This window comes from Macrobrachium nipponense, chromosome 1, assembly GCF_015104395.2.
Source record: "Macrobrachium nipponense isolate FS-2020 chromosome 1, ASM1510439v2, whole genome shotgun sequence".
NCBI lineage: Eukaryota > Metazoa > Arthropoda > Malacostraca > Decapoda > Palaemonidae > Macrobrachium > Macrobrachium nipponense.
In genome coordinates this window covers 8982268-8989767 of record NC_087200.1, presented here as the reverse complement: position 1 = coordinate 8989767, position 7500 = coordinate 8982268, and the positions used below count along the sequence as shown (strand labels likewise).

The following is a 7500-nucleotide window of genomic DNA, read 5'->3' as shown; positions in this document are numbered from 1 at the left end:
CTGGTATTGATGTAAATGATTTACTCTCCAATTTGAATAGCCAGGTACCATCAAATAAGTTTACCTTACAATTGGTAAAACACAATTGCCTCCCTTTCTTAGATGTTTTGATACATAGAAAACCACTTCAATGTAAATTCAGTATTTATAGGAAACCAACCAACAACTCTGCTTATGTCCCTTTTTATTCAGGCTACACCAGCTCATATTGGGACCACCTTGACGTGGTGAGGGGGCTCTTGAACCCTGGGAATTTGTTCCCGAGTTCAAACCCAAGAGTCCCAAACATCATATATTTCTAAATATTTGGATTAATTTTTGTGGAATTTTCCACCTTTGCTGAAATTTACTGGACCTCTTAAACAGAAAAGATATCATAGCTGGGACTGGGTTTTATATCTGAAGCTAAATAGTGGGAACCGTGACAGGAACATCAACTGCCCGATAATGTTCGGACCTAGTGATATCAGGCGGAACTATTTTGCAGGGCTGGACCACGGATTCCAGGGGGTCTAGTTTTGCAGATAGGACTCTCGGCATTCTGTCCGGTTTGCCCATAATGTGATTAGGGTGGGGATGATTGTATTCTTGTAATACTCTCAGTCCTATCAAGCGGGTTTGGCTTACAATTGGGCCACTCTAATCATATTGTGCCATCCCCTGTGGGGTAGGGTAGGGTAGGGACGCGGACATTTGGGAGTCGGTTCTCACTTGTGCCATTAGTGGAAGAATAAACTGCATGAAAGGCTGATGATATCTTTTTAAGGTTTTCAGGGTTTTTTTCTCTTAAATCTTTATGATATAAAAAAATAAAGATTCAAGTACCCCTGGGCCCTTTGATGGTAGTGAATCGGCACAGCTGATGACTGCTGGAACCTCCACTGACAACCTTCCTCTGGAAAAATTAAAAAAAAAAACCTTCCAGTGTAATTACACTGAAACCCTATGCTCCAGTACAGAGTAAAGGGAAATTGAGCAGAAATATAATGAAATTGGACCGGGAATATTTGAAAACTCTTATGATAAATATCTAACTTTCAATCTGGAAGAATCTAGTTGTGATATTTTTTATGTATATCGAGATATTGTGAAGCGTTGTGGCCGAGAGCCTAAGATTCCTTATGAAGGTCGAGGAAAGCTAACGGTGGAATCTGCCTCAGCAAAAGAAACTGAAAAACTAAAAACATTATCACACCTTGGAGGAGTCAAAGTAGAATGTGCAGTACATGCTTTTTAGAATTACTCAAAGGGAATGATTTATGCACCCCAACTGATGATGTAATCTGAAGAAAAACTTGTAGAAGAATTAGAAGATCAAGATGTAATAAAAATTGAACGAATGAAGAAGAAGGTAAATGGAGTCTTTGTCCCACTTCCCAATTTAATTATTACATTAAATTCTACTCATTGCCTACTATAGTAAAAGCAGCCTGGCTACGTTTCAAGATTAAACAATATAGCCCAAGTCCAAGGAGATGTTTCTATTGTCAAGAATTCGGACATATGTTAGGGTCCTGTTGACAGAAACTGCAAGGCAAGCCTGCCACCTGTGTCAAATGCAGTGAACCAGAGCATGGCATATGTAATAAACAAGCCAGATGTACACTTAATTGTGATGTATACATCGTGGAAAAAGAAATTAAAACTTTAAGGGTAACAGAACGTATCACATTTAGGGAAGCTAAAGAGAGTATTGAATCAATACGTTAGACCAGGAATATCCTTTTCCAGTGCTGCTGCCAAACGAAGAAGAAATATAAATGTTACCAAGGATAATTTAAATAGAAAACCAGTGACGACTTGTACTCGTGCCTCTTTGGAGGCAGCGCTAATTGTTGCTGGCATTCCTTCCTCTTCGGAGGCTGCGCCAGTAATTTTTGGTGCTCCTGCCTCTTCGGAGGCCATGCCAGTGATTTCTGGTGCTCCTGCCTCTTCGGAGGCCGTGCCAGTGATTTCTGGTGCTCCTGCCTGTTCGGAGGCGGTGCCAGTTGATTCTGGCACTCCCACCTCTTTGGAGGCAGTGCTAGTGGTTTCTGGCACTCTTGCTTCTATGGAAGCAGAGCCAGTGATTTCTGGTACTCCTGCCTCTGTGGAGGATGTGTCAGGTGTACCTGGCACTCCCGCCTCTCTGGAGGCTGTACCAGCTGTAAATGCTTTGGAGGATGCACCAGTGTCCGATCCTCACACCCCTCCTCAGGTGACACCAGCTTTGTCTGGCGTTCCTGAGACTGATAACCCTCTAAAAAGGAAGGCAGCATTAAACAGTCGGTCTCCTTCCAGAAAAAAAGAGCAAGGTTGTAAGCTGAAAGCTCTTAAAAGAGTCTCTAATCTAACAGCCTCTAAAGGAGAGTAAAATTCATTAATTTTCTCCAGTGGAACTGTCAGGGATTAAGACCTAAATGGGAAGAAATAAGGCTGCTCATATCAGAAGTGTCTCCTGTTTGTATAGCTCTGCAGGAGACAATGATTGGTAATAACATGTGCCCCAGCCCACGAGAGTATACATCCTATCACTCCACTTATAATTTGAATATTGGAAGCCATGGCGGTGTCGCTTTGTATGTTCGAAATGACACCCCACAAAATCCTATCAGTATCCAATCAGCATTGCAAGTGATAGGTGTGCAGATCCATTTGCAAAGAAAATATACAGTGTGCTCTCTCTATCTACCACCTAATGAAGTCTTCCCCACCAATGAATTTAAATCTCTTATTCAAAAGTTACCACGTCTTTTTGTTATTTTGGGAGATATGAATAGCAGAAACCCTCTTTGGGGTGATATCATTACCAATCAAAGAGGAAGATGCTTAGGTTCCATCACAGAAGATCAAAATGTAGAGATTCTCAACTCTGGGGAGTCTACACATTTTCATGTTCAAACTGGCACGTTATCAGCAATTGATTTAGCTATATGTAGTGATGCCATATTGACTTTAATTGGAGAGCTATAAATGATAGATTTACCAGCGACCATTTCCCAATAGTGGTGAGTGTAGCATCAACCCTTCCATTTTCAAGGCTACCTAAATGGAACATTGGTAAAGCTGATTGGTCAACATTCCAGGAGCACAGCTCAATAGATGACTCTGCTGATGACTCCCTGTGTAGATGACGCTCTTGACATTTGGAATACAATAATGTTCTCGGCTGGTCTTCAATTTATACCTAGGACTTCGGGCATATTTATCCGCCGACCAGTTCCCTGGTGGACTCGTAAATGCCAGGAAACTCATAGGACTATGAGATCTACTTTCTCCAGATACCGCAGATGAAAATGTGAGTATTATCGTGTTGAATTTCGAGAAGCGAGAGCTCATTTTCGCATGGAAATCAAAAAAGCACGAAAAGAATCTTGGACGATCTTCATATCTTCACTAAATTCGAAAACTCCTCTGACTTTGGTTTGGAAGAGAGTTAGAAAAATAGCAGGCAAGTTCACTCCTTGTCAACCTCCAGTTATCAAGATCAATTGTCCAGTGAGGGTCCATGCGGAGTCATATTTTTAGAACACTCCTTAAATTATACATAGATTGTCTATGTAAGAACTTGTATATATGAACGAAATTTTTATATACATATATATTATATAGATATTTTTGTATGAAATTTATTTTAGATTTAATCTTTTCTATTAAAATTTATTTCGGTGTCAATAACCTAGATGTTGTGACGCCAGGTTTAATAGCCATAATCAATCAATCAATTATTCAGGCCACCATCTTAATATCAAAATACCAGTTTTTTCCTTCTATGTTGTTATGAGCATTGCAACAATTATCAGGGGGACTAACTGAAAAATAGTGACAGATTTATGTTATCCTTCACAAATATTAGATATTTGCATTAATAAAGGCTACAAAATGTTTTATAGCGAAAGTAACTTGGAGACAGAAACTTCAAAGAACATTCTTAGTTTGACTTATTTCAGCAGATTTGAAACCATAAAATCATTGTTAAAATCTTTTAAGGTCAACCTTGTTTTTTCCTATAATAACACAAAAAAGTAATGCTAATAAGAAATGGCCCTAAGGAAAGCATCAACATATATATACAATTCCATGTTTGGATTGCCTCTCTTTTTATATCAGCCAATCTAGCAAGGATTAAGAAATAAGAATTAAAACAGCTTAAATATTCGGTAGTTGCAAGATCCAAATATGTCTTTTCACATATTTTGATCTTTTAGAATCCTCCATTGTACAACTTGCTTCCAATTGTAATTTTAACCTCAGCTGTGGCTAGTATCATCTGGACCCTTGTATATAAGTAAAATGTTTAAGAGTGAACTTAAAGATAAAATCACAGACTTAATTACAAATGAGTTACCTTATAGATATTTTCCTTGTATCTCCATGTTTAATGTATTTTTTGTGAAAATGTTTACTTTACGAAAAAACAATTTTTGTGCCAAAATGAAACTTACTGAATTGTACTTTTATAACATCTTTTATTTGTGTGGTCAGTCACTGCCATGTATAATCTTTTAATTGTGTTGTCCCTCCTTTTGAGCAGTTGGACTTAATATGTAATCCTCTTAAATTGTACCTTGTTTTGTGTAGATCTATCTAATTCTTCAGATGTGCTGGATTTCAGGTTTATATTATCCTTTATAATCCCTATCTGTCATTTATACAAGCTTTCTTTGTAAGCTTACTTTTATATTTATACCATTGTGCTTAGCAAAGGACGAGAGTTGAAAGGGCTTGCAGTGATACTCCATTGTTTCCCTTTCCTTCGTGGCTTTTGCTGGACTCTGCTGTAGTAACTGCATTAATGCACAAAACAATTGTGTAAGTGATAAAGTTCATATCTATAAGCATAAAGTGGTTTAGAAGTAGAATAGCCGTCTTTCGATCAGAATGAAATGTTTGCTTACTACCTCCTGCGTACCAACTGTCCCGTACGGTCCCTCTTCATGAGAGTGCATCCCCTATGTTTTTAAAATACTGCTCCACAAAGGAATTTCACGAGCAGACTCTTCATCGAACAGGGAAAGTGGTAGTTTAAGAATACTGCCCTGTGCCTCAGTTGTTTCACAATGCAAGGGGTATTCTAAGCCTCGGTGATGTTGAACAGTTAGCTGAAAATGGACTTGGAGGAGGAGTATTTACCATCTTAACGGAGGCAGACAGGCAGCCACTAACGAACAAGGAGTTTGATGGAGATTCACGAGGCGCACCACTGCAAAGCGGAGGAGGCACAAGAACCAGAACCACGACCCTTCACCGTCAACAAAATACAGCAGGGCTTTTGTGCATGTTGACAAAGCGCTTGTGCTTTTTGAGATGCATCTCAAACTTGAACTATCAGCCAAGGTTACATGGACAGTGCGCTACTCAGTTGTTTCTTAAAGGGTGATTTATGATGAAAAGAAGGGTAACAGTTAGAATCCTAAAAGGGTTAGAACATTCTTTAGGGCACTGGACAAGTTCTTGCCATGAATAAATCCACAAGAAGAAGAAATTTTGACTTTAGCATCATCTACATAAACTTGTCCTCTCCCTCCACCCAAGGCCAATAGAATTTTAAAATTCTATTGGGCTTGCCTCCACATCCTCTTTCAGCTCACTGATTACGTCTACATCATCACCCATCAGGGAGAAGTACTATAAAGTCTTTATACAATGTTTTCACTATATAGAATTAACATGTATACATTTACGTACTACATTAAAAAGAGAGCATAACGTTTAACCATTGAAAGACTTTTATATATATATATATATATATATATATATATATATATATATATATATATATATATATATATATATATAATATATATATATATAAAATGTATAACACAAGAAATTCTCACGTGAAAATGAATGAGCGAGGTACCAAGACCTCCAACTTTTATTCCCGAGGATGACTTTGGAATAACAGTTGAAAGTCTGGTACCTGCTTCTTTCATTTTCACGTAGGGAATTCTTATATACGTCATCCAAGGGACCATTGTTCAAGTTCAAGATATACATATGTGTGTGTCAGTTTGCGTATGTATGTGCAGGCTTGTACACACACGAGTTAGTGTGTCCCATAGCTCAATGGTAAGAGATCTTGGCCAACATTATCAAGGTCTGAGATTCGATTCCTGGACATATGCTGCCTACCACTGGTTGACCCAGCTGTGAGTGGGTACCAACATTAAGTGGGGTAAAGAAATGGGCTTGAGGCCATCAACTTTATTCTTGGAGCCTTACAGAAAAAAATTAATTTCAAGCATTTTGCGTCATCAATTGAAGTGTGATGATGATGATGATATATATATATATATATATATATATATATATATATATATATATATAATATATATATATATATATATATATATATATATTATATATATATATATATAAATGTGTTGTATAAAAACTTATAATTCAGTCGTTATTTTATAGATTAATATCTAACTCCAATAACACAACGAAATTAGAATCCAAATAGTAACATTTCCTTACCGTGATGGTCTCGAAGCAAAATCGAGAGTCGCACAGCAGTGCTTGATCACAGCAACCACTTTTGTAGTGGACTGACAAGTGACAGTCAGAATCAGAATCAGAAGTGTGTAGTAGTCCCGCTGTGGGTGGAGCAGAGCTGCTTGTGTCGCAGGTGCCAGCTCCTAGGAGGTTAAAGGTTAGCTCTTATCAGACGTCACGAAAGCGAGGATGGTCCTCCGCCCGCATCTAATCTTCTGTTGCCATGAAAGAAAGATTCACGGTGTTGTTGTTCGTGATGTCGAACTCGGAAAAATGAAGGAAGAGACGGAAAATCTGTCATGAGCCTCGACGAGCCAGTGGCTTGGACACTATAAATCATTAGTGGGAAAAGTATCATTGATTGATTGATACCGTAACTGGCGTTCAGGCGCACAGAATATTAATAACGTAGGAAGATGTTTGCTCATTCTACATAATAATCAGTTGTTGTCTTTATTGTTACTTTGTATGAAACCTCACAGAAGTTCCACTTTCACTATTTTATTGTAACTCGGTACATTTCGCTTAGAATCATTTGTACCCAGAATTCAGTCATGAAAATCAGTATGAATCCGGTACAAAATTTTAAACAGGTGGTGTAAAAGTAGTTATGAAGTGTAGTAGGTCAGTGGCTTTAAAGAATAAAAATAAAGGAAAAAAAGCACCAGACCTTCTGGTTGCTGTTCCCTTGGCAGCTGCAGCCAACGAATGGATGAAATGATTCTGAGATCAGTTACTTTTGATGAGAGGTTAATATAAGATTTTATTTTTTTGGTGGTCGTAAGCTCTCTCTCTCTCTTCTCTCTCTTCTCTATCTCTCTCTCTCTCCCTCTCTCTCTCTCTCATTGCTGCATTTAATATTTCGGTTGAATAAAGTTCACACTGTTTAGAAAATTTTTAAAATTTTATTCAATTATTCTGATACGTATATGTTTTTTTAATTGTAAGTTTGTAATTATATATTATAAATCCCGTTTTGCATAGTTTTATTTCGCGAAGGACAATTACTTTCAGAGTGAG

The 7500-nt window shown here is 37.8% G+C and overlaps 1 protein-coding gene across 1 annotated transcript in view; it reads right to left on the bottom strand.

The window, feature by feature from the left end:
• LOC135219113 (fatty acid hydroxylase domain-containing protein 2-like) overlaps positions 1-6616 on the bottom strand; it is a 25550-nt gene extending 18934 nt beyond the window's left edge. The window contains exon 1 of the mRNA XM_064255560.1: positions 6463-6616. The gene's annotated coding sequence lies outside the window, so the exon portion shown is untranslated. The remainder of the gene's footprint in view (positions 1-6462) is intronic.
• Between the last annotated feature and the right edge of the window lie 884 nt (positions 6617-7500).